Source organism: Salvelinus namaycush, chromosome 7 (assembly GCF_016432855.1).
Source record: "Salvelinus namaycush isolate Seneca chromosome 7, SaNama_1.0, whole genome shotgun sequence".
Classification (NCBI taxonomy): Eukaryota; Metazoa; Chordata; class Actinopteri; order Salmoniformes; family Salmonidae; genus Salvelinus; species Salvelinus namaycush.
In genome coordinates, this window is record NC_052313.1 from 55,363,341 (window position 1) to 55,372,219 (window position 8,879).

The window sequence follows — 8,879 nt, forward strand, 5'->3', positions numbered from 1 at the left end:
AAGGGGGTAACATTTAAAAAAAAATCATCAACAAAATTAAACTAATTATTTGCAATAAAAGGAAAACATTCCCTGGCTGATCCAGTTGGTGTCCTCTCCCTAACATTAGAGTAGACAGGTGATTTGATTTTAAAAAATGTGTTGAAAACCTTTATTTCCCTGAAGGGAACTTGTTTTCTGACTAAATGTTATTCCTACCCCATCCCAGACAGCACTGACTTGATATAGTTGCAGCAAATTGTTTTCTGAAGGCAATAGCTTTGAAAATCTGTTACTGCTGCAAGTTGCAACTATACCCAGTGAGCCTTAACCTTGGACTGAAATAGCCCGTGATATCTCCTCCAACATAAAGCCCCAGCTCTGTATGTCTGACTGCAGCTCAGGAGAGGAGAGAAGGGGAGGGTGGGAGAGGAAGCGAGAGGAGACTAGCTATCTCTCTGTAGACATTCCTCTATCCCTTCCTCTCAGGCTTGTCACTCAGTCGCCATGGCAAACTTAGCTCTTTAGACCCCTCCCTCTGGGCCACAGTCAAGAGTAGTGCACTGTAGGAAATAGAGTTCCATTCTGCTTTCTCTTTCTATAAACTACTCCCCTTATTACCCAACTCCTCCCCTTAATACCCCACTCCTCCCCTTATTACCCCACTCCTCCTCTTATTACCCCTCTCCTCCCCTTATTACCCCACTCCTCCCCTTATTACCCCACTCCTCCCCTTATTACCCCACTCCTCCCCTTATTACCCCACTCCTCCCCTTAATACCCCACCCCTCCCCTTATTACCCCACTCCTCCCCTTATTACCCCACTCCTCCCCTTATTACCCCACTCCTCCCCTTATTACCCAACTCCTCCCCTTACTACCCCACTCCTCCCCTTATTACCCCACTCCTCCCCTTAATACCCCACTCCTCCCCTTATTACCCCACTCCTCCCCTTATTACCCCACTCCTCCCCTTATTACCCCACTCCTCCCCTTATTACCCCACTCCTCCCCTTATTACCCCACACCTCCCCTTATTACCCCACTCCTCCCCTTATTACCCCACTCCCCCCCTTATTACCCCACTCCTCCCCTTATTACCCCACTCCTCCCCTTATTACCCCACTCCACCCCTTATTACCCCACTCCTCCCCTTATTACCCCACTACTCCCCTTATTACCCCACTCCTCCCCTTAATACCCCACTCCTCCCCTTATTACCCCACTCCTCCCCTTATTACCCCACTCCTCCCCTTATTACCCCACTCCTCCCCTTACTACCCCACTACTCCCCTTATTACCCCAATACTCCCGCTCCTCCCCTTATTACCCCACTCCTCCCCTTATTACCCCACTCCTCCCCTTATTACCCCACTCCTCCCTTATTACCCCACTCCTCCCCTTATTACCCCACTCCTCCCCTATTACCCCACTCCTCCCCTTATTACCCCACTCCTCCCCTTATTACCCCACTACTCCCCTTATTACCCCACTCCTCCCCTTATTACCCCACTCCTCCCCTTATTACCCCATTCCTCCCCTTATTACCCCACTACTCCCCTTATTACCCCACTCCTCCCCTTATTACCCCACTCCTCCCCTTAATACCCCACTCCTCCCCTTAATACCCCACTCCTCCCCTTATTACCCCACTCCTCCCCTTATTACCCCACACCTCCCCTATTACCCCACTCCTCCAATCACATGCCTACGTTCCAATCCCCTTCCCTTCTCCTTGATATGTGATCTCGTTCACTTCCACTCAGGATTTTAAAGCATGGGGTGGTGTCGGCACTGGATAGGCTAGAGGGAGTTTCCATCATGTTTATTTGATGGGGAATGAAAGGGAGGGAAAGTGCACATTTGGGGATAGAATGTAATTGGACGCCTCAGGCCTCTGTCAAATTGAAGCCATCAAGCTGATGCATTTTGAGTACTCTGCAATAAGCTATTAGGGGTCCCAACATACGTACTTAAACATAAGTATATATAGATGGGTTCCCCAGTTCAGTAGCTATATATATATAGATGGGTTCCCCAGTACAGTAGCTATATAAGTATATATAGATGGGTTCCCCAGTACAGTAGCTATATATATAGATGGGTTCCCCAGTACAGTAGCTATATATATATAGATGGGTTCCCCAGTACATTAGCTATATAAGTACATATAGATGGGTTCCCCAGTACAGTAGCTATATATATAGATGGGTTCCCCAGTACAGTAGCTATATATATATAGATGGGTTCCCCAGTACAGTAGCTATATAAGTATATATAGATGGGTTCCCCAGTACAGTAGCTATATATATAGATGGGTTCCCCAGTACAGTAGCTATATATATAGATGGGTTCCCCAGTACAGTAGCTATATATATATAGATGGGTTCCCCAGTACATTAGCTATATAAGTACATATAGATGGGTTCCCCTGTACAGTAGCTATATATATAGATGGGTTCCCCAGTACAGTAGCTATATATATATAGATGGGTTCCCCAGTACAGTAGCTATATAAGTATATATAGATGGGTTCCCCAGTACAGTAGCTATATATATAGATGGGTTCCCCAGTACAGTAGCTATATATATAGATGGGTTCCCCAGTACAGTATCTATATATATAGATGGGTTCCCCAGTACAGTAGCTATATAAGTATATATAGATGGGTTCCCCAGTACAGTAGCTATATATATAGATGGGTTCCCCAGTACAGTAGCTATATATATAGATGGGTTCCCCAGTACAGTAGCTATATATATAGATGGGTTCCTCAGTACAGTAGCTATATAAGTATATATAGATGGGTTCCCCAGTACAGTAGCTATATAAGTATATATAGATGGGTTCCCCAGAACAGTAGCTATATAAGTATATATAGATGGGTTCCCCAGTACAGTAGCTATATATATATAGATGGGTTCCCCAGTACAGTAGCTATATAAGTATATATAGATGGGTTCACCAGTACAGTAGCTATATAAGTATATATAGATGGGTTCCCCAGTACAGTAGCTATATATATATAGATGGGTTCCCCAGTACAGTAGCTATATATATATAGATGGGTTCCCCAGTACAGTAGCTATATAAGTATATATAGATGGGTTCCCCAGTACAGTAGCTATATATATATATATATATATATATGGGTTCCCCAGTACAGTAGCTATATATATAGATGGGTTCCCCAGTACAGTAGCTATATATATATAGATGGGTTCCCCAGTACAGTAGCTATATATATATATATAGATGGGTTCCCCAGTACAGTATCTATATATAGATGGGTTCCCCAGTACAGTAGCTATATATATATAGATGGGTTCCCCAGTACAGTAGCTATATATATATATAGATGGGTTCCCCAGTACAGTAGCTATATATATATAGATGGGTTCCCCAGCACAGTATCTATATATAGATGGGTTCCCCAGTACAGTAGCTATATATATATAGATGGGTTCCCCAGTACAGTAGCTATATATATAGATGGGTTCCCCAGTACAGTAGCTATATATATATATAGATGGGTTCCCCAGTACAGTATCTATATGTAGATGGGTTCCCCAGTACAGTAGCTATATACGTATATATAGATGGGTTCCCCAGTACAGTAGCTATATATATATAGATGGGTTCCCCAGTACAGTAGCTATATACGTATATATAGATGGGTTCCCCAGTACAGTAGCTATATATATAGATGGGTTCCCCAGTACAGTAGCTATATATATAGATGGGTTCCCCAGTACAGTAGCTATATATATATAGATGGGTTCCCCAGTACATTAGCTATATATATATAGATGGGTTCCCCAGTACAGTAGCTATATATATAGATGGGTTCCCCAGTACAGTAGCTATATATATATAGATGGGTTCCCCAGTACAGTAGCTATATATATATATATAGATGGGTTCCCCAGTACAGTAGCTATATATATATATATAGATGGGTTCCCCAGTACAGTAGCTATATATATATATAGATGGGTTCCCCAGTACAGTAGCTATATATATATAGATGGGTTCCCCAGTACAGTAGCTATATATATATAGATGGGTTCCCCAGTACAGTAGCTATATATATATATATATAGATGGGTTCCCCAGTACAGTAGCTATATATATATATAGATGGGTTCCCCAGTACAGTAGCTATATATATATAGATGGGTTCCCCAGTACAGTAGCTATATATATAGATGGGTTCCCCAGTACAGTAGCTATATATATATATAGATGGGTTCCCCAGTACAGTAGCTATATAAGTATATATAGATGGGTTCCCCAGTACAGTAGCTATATATATAGATGGGTTCCCCAGTACAGTAGCTATATATATAGATGGGTTCCCCAGTACAGTAGCTATATATATATAGATGGGTTCCCCAGTACAGTAGCTATATAAGTATATATAGATGGGTTCCCCAGTACAGTAGCTATATAAGTATATATAGATGGGTTCCCCAGTACAGTAGCTATATAAGTATATATAGATGGGTTCCCCAGTACAGTAGCTATATAAGTATATATAGATGGGTTCCCCAGTACAGTAGCTATATATATAGATGGGTTCCCCAGTACAGTAGCTATATATATATAGATGGGTTCCCCAGTACAGTAGCTATATATATATAGATGGGTTCCCCAGTACAGTAGCTATATATATAGATGGGTTCCCCAGTACAGTAGCTATATATATAGATGGGTTCCCCAGTACAGTAGCTATATATATATAGATGGGTTCCCCAGTACAGTAGCTATATAAGTATATATAGATGGGTTCCCCAGTACAGTAGCTATATAAGTATATATAGATGGGTTCCCCAGTACAGTAGCTATATATATAGATGGGTTCCCCAGTACAGTAGCTATATATATATAGATGGGTTCCCCAGTACAGTAGCTATATATATATAGATGGGTTCCCCAGTACAGTAGCTATATATATAGATGGGTTCCCCAGTACAGTAGCTATATATATAGATGGGTTCCCCAGTACAGTAGCTATATATTTAGATGGATTCCCCAGTACAGTAGCTATATATTTAGATGGGTTCACCAGTACAGTAGCTATATAAGTATATTTAGATGGGTTACCCAGTACAGTAGCTACAGTATATATATATATATATTATTGAGAGAGAGAGAGACAGAGAGAGAGAGAGAGAGAGACAGAGAGAGACAGAGGGATAGAGAGAGGGGGGTGGCAGAGGAGTCTGAACAGACCAAAAGCTCCAGTTGTCTCTGCAGATTGACTTTGTCAGACACCATATGTAGGCTGGAGAGCAAACCAGCTTGAGTTCCTCTCCTATCCTCAATCTCCTCTTCTCTTATCTCCTTCCCTATTCTCAATCTCCTCTTCTCTCATCTCCTTCCCTATGTTCAATCTCCCCTTCTCTCATCTCCTTCCCTATGCTCAATCTCCTCTTCTCTCATCTCCCTCCCTATGCTCAATCTCCTCTTCTCTCATCTCCTTCCCTATGCTCAATCTCCTCTTCTCTCATCTCCCTCCCTATGCTCAATCTCCTCTTCTCTCATCTCCCTATGCTCAATCTCCTCTTCTCTCATCTCCCTCCCTATGTTCAATCTCATCTTCTCTCATCTCCCTCCCTATGCTCAATATCCTCTTCTCTCATCTCCCTCCCTATTCTCAATCTCCTCTTCTCTCATCTCCCTATTCTCAATCTCCTCTTTTCTCATCTCCCTCCCTATGCTCAATCTCCTCTTCTCTCATCTCCTCTCCTATGTTCAATCTCCTATGTTTCTCTCTGTCTCTCTCTGTCAATTCAATCCAATTAAATTCAAAGGGCTTTATTGGCATGGGAAACATGTAAGTGAAATAGATAATAAACAAAAGTGAAAGAAAAATTCAAAAATGAACAGTAAACATTACACTCACAAAAGTTCCAAAGGAATAGAGACATTTCAAATGTCATATTATGTATATATACAGTGTTGTAATGATGTACAAATGGTTAAAGTACAAAAGGGAAAATAAATAAATATGGGTTGTATTTACAATGGTGTTTGTTCTTCACTGGTTGCCGTTATCTTGTGGCAACAGGTCACAAATCTTGCTGCTGTGGTATTTCACCCAATAGATATGGGAGTTTATCAAAATTGGATATGTTTTCAAATTCTATGTGGATCTGTGTAACCTGAGGGAAATATGTGTCTCTAATATGGTCATACATTTGGCAGGAGGTTAGGAAGTGCAGCTCAATTTCCACCTCATTTTGTGGGCAGTGAGCACATAGCCTGTCTTCTCTTGAGAGCCAGGTCTGCCTACGGCGGCCTTTCTCAATAGCAGGGCTATGCTCACTGAGTCTGTACATAGTCAAAGATTTCCTTAATTTTGAGTCAGTCACAGTGGTCAGATATTCTGCCTCTGTGTTCTCTCTGTTGAGGGCCAAATAGCATTCTAGTTTGCTCAGTTTTTTGTTAATTCTTTCCAATGTGTCAAGTAATTATCTTGTTTTGTCATGATTTGTTTGGGTCTAATTGTGTTGCTGTCCTGGGGCTCTGTGGGGTGTGATTGTGTTTGTGAACAGAGCCCCAGAACCAGCTTGCTTAGGGGACTCTTCTCCAGGTTCATCTCTCTGCAGGTGATGGCTTTATTATGGAAGGTTTGGGAATCACTTCCTTTTAGGTGGTTGTAGAATTTAACGGTTCTTTTCTGGATTTTGATAATTAGCGGGTATCGGCCTAATTCTGCTCTGCATTATTTGGTGTTTTATGTTGTACATGGAGGATAGTTTTCCATAATTCTGCATGCAGTCTCAATTTGGTGTTTGTGCCTTATTTGTGAATTCTTGGTTGGAAAGCGGACCCCAGACCACTCAACCAAAAAGGGCAATAGGTTCTATAACTTATTCAAGTATTTTTAGCCAGATCCTAATTTATGTTCCTTTTGATGGTATAGAAGGCCCTTCTTGCCTTGTCTCTCAGATCGTTCACAGCTTTGTGGAAGTTAACTGTGGCGCTGATGTTTAGGCCGAGGTATGTATAGTTTCCTGTGTGCTCTGGGGCAACGGTGTCTAGATGCAGTTTGTATTCGTGGTCCTGGTACTGGACCTTTTTTGGAACACCATTATTGAGATTTATGTAAATAGTCCGGTGGCCATTTGATTAACTGTTCAGCAGTCTTGTGGCTTGGGGGTAGAAGCTGTTAAGGAGCCTTTTGGTCCTAGACTCTGCACCAGTACCGCTTGCTGTGCGGTAGCAGAGAAAACAGTCTATGACTTGGGTGACTGGAGTCTCTGACAATTTTATGGGCTTTTCTCTGACACCGCCTATTATGTAGGTCCTGGATTGCAGAAAGCTTGTCCCCAGTGATGTACTGGGCCGTACGCACTACCCTCTGTAGTGTCTTACGGTCAGATGCCTAGCAGTTGCCATACCAGGCGGGGATGCAACCAGTCAGGATGCTCTCGATGGTGCAGCTCTAGAACTTTTTGAGGATCTGGGGACCCATGACAAATCTTTTCAGTCTCCTGAGGGGGAAAACGTTTTTTTGTGCCCTCTTCACGACTGTCTTGGTGTGACCATGATAGATCGTTGGTGATGTGGACACCAAGGAACTTTAAACTCTCGACCGGCTCCACTACAGCCCCGTTGATGTTAATGGGGGCATGTTCACATTGAGGGAGAGGTTGTTGTCCTGGCACCACACTGCCAGTTCTCTGACTTCCTCCCTATAGGCTGTCTCATCATTGTTGGTGATCAGGCCTACGACTGTTGTGTCGTCAGCAAACTTAATGATGGTGTTGGAGTTGTGTTTGGCCACGCAGTCGTGGGTGAATAGGGAGTACAGTAGGGGACTAAGCACACACCCCTGAGGGGCCCAGTGTTGAGGATCAGCGTGGCAGACGTGTTGTTGCCTACCCTTACCACCTGGGGGTGGCCTGTCAGGAAGTCCAGGATCCAGTTGCAGAGGGAGGTGTTTAGCCCCAGGGTCCTTCGCTTTGTGATGAGCTTCGTGGGCACTATGGTGTTGAAAGCTGAGCTGTAGTCAATGAACAGCATTCTCACATAGGTGTTCCTTTTGTCCAGGTGGGAAAGGGCAGTGTAGAGTGCGCTTGAGATTGTGTCATCTGTGGATCTGTTGGGGCGGTATGCGAATTGGAGTGGGTCTAGGGTATCTGGGAGGATGCTGTTGATGTGAGCCATAACCAGCCTTTCAAAGCACTTCATGGCTATCGACGTGAGTGCTACGGGGCGGTAATCATTTAGGCAGGTTACCTTCGCTTCCTTGGGCACAGGGACTATGGTGATCTGCTTGAAACATGTAGGTACTACAGACTCAGTCAGGGAGAGGTTGAAAATCTCAGTGAAGACACTTGCCAGTTGGTCCGGGCATTGTTTGAGTACACGTCCTGGTAATCCATCTGGCCTTGCGGCTTTGTGAATGTTGACCTGTTTAAAGGTCTTGCTCACATCGGCTACCGAGAGCGTTTTCACACAGTCATCCAGAACAGCTGGTGCTCTCGTGCATGCTTCAGTGTTGCTTGCCTCGAAGCGAGCATAAAAGGCATTTAGCTCGTCTGGTAGGCTCGCGTCACTGGGCAGCTCGCATCTGGTTTTCCCTTTGTAGTCCTTAATAGTTTTCAAGCCCTGCCACATCCGACAAGCGTCAGAGCCGGTGTAGTAGGATTCAATCTTAATCCTGTATTGACGCTTTGATTGTTTAATGGTTCGTCAGAGGGCATAGCGGGATTTCTTATAGGCGTCCGGATTAGTGTCCCGCTCCTTGAAAGTGGCCGCTCTAGCCTTTAGCTCGATGCGGATGTTGCCTGTAATCCATGGCTTCTGGTTGGGATATGTATGTACAATCACTGTGGGGGGGACGTCGTCGATACACTTATTGATGAAGCCAATGACTGAGGTGGTA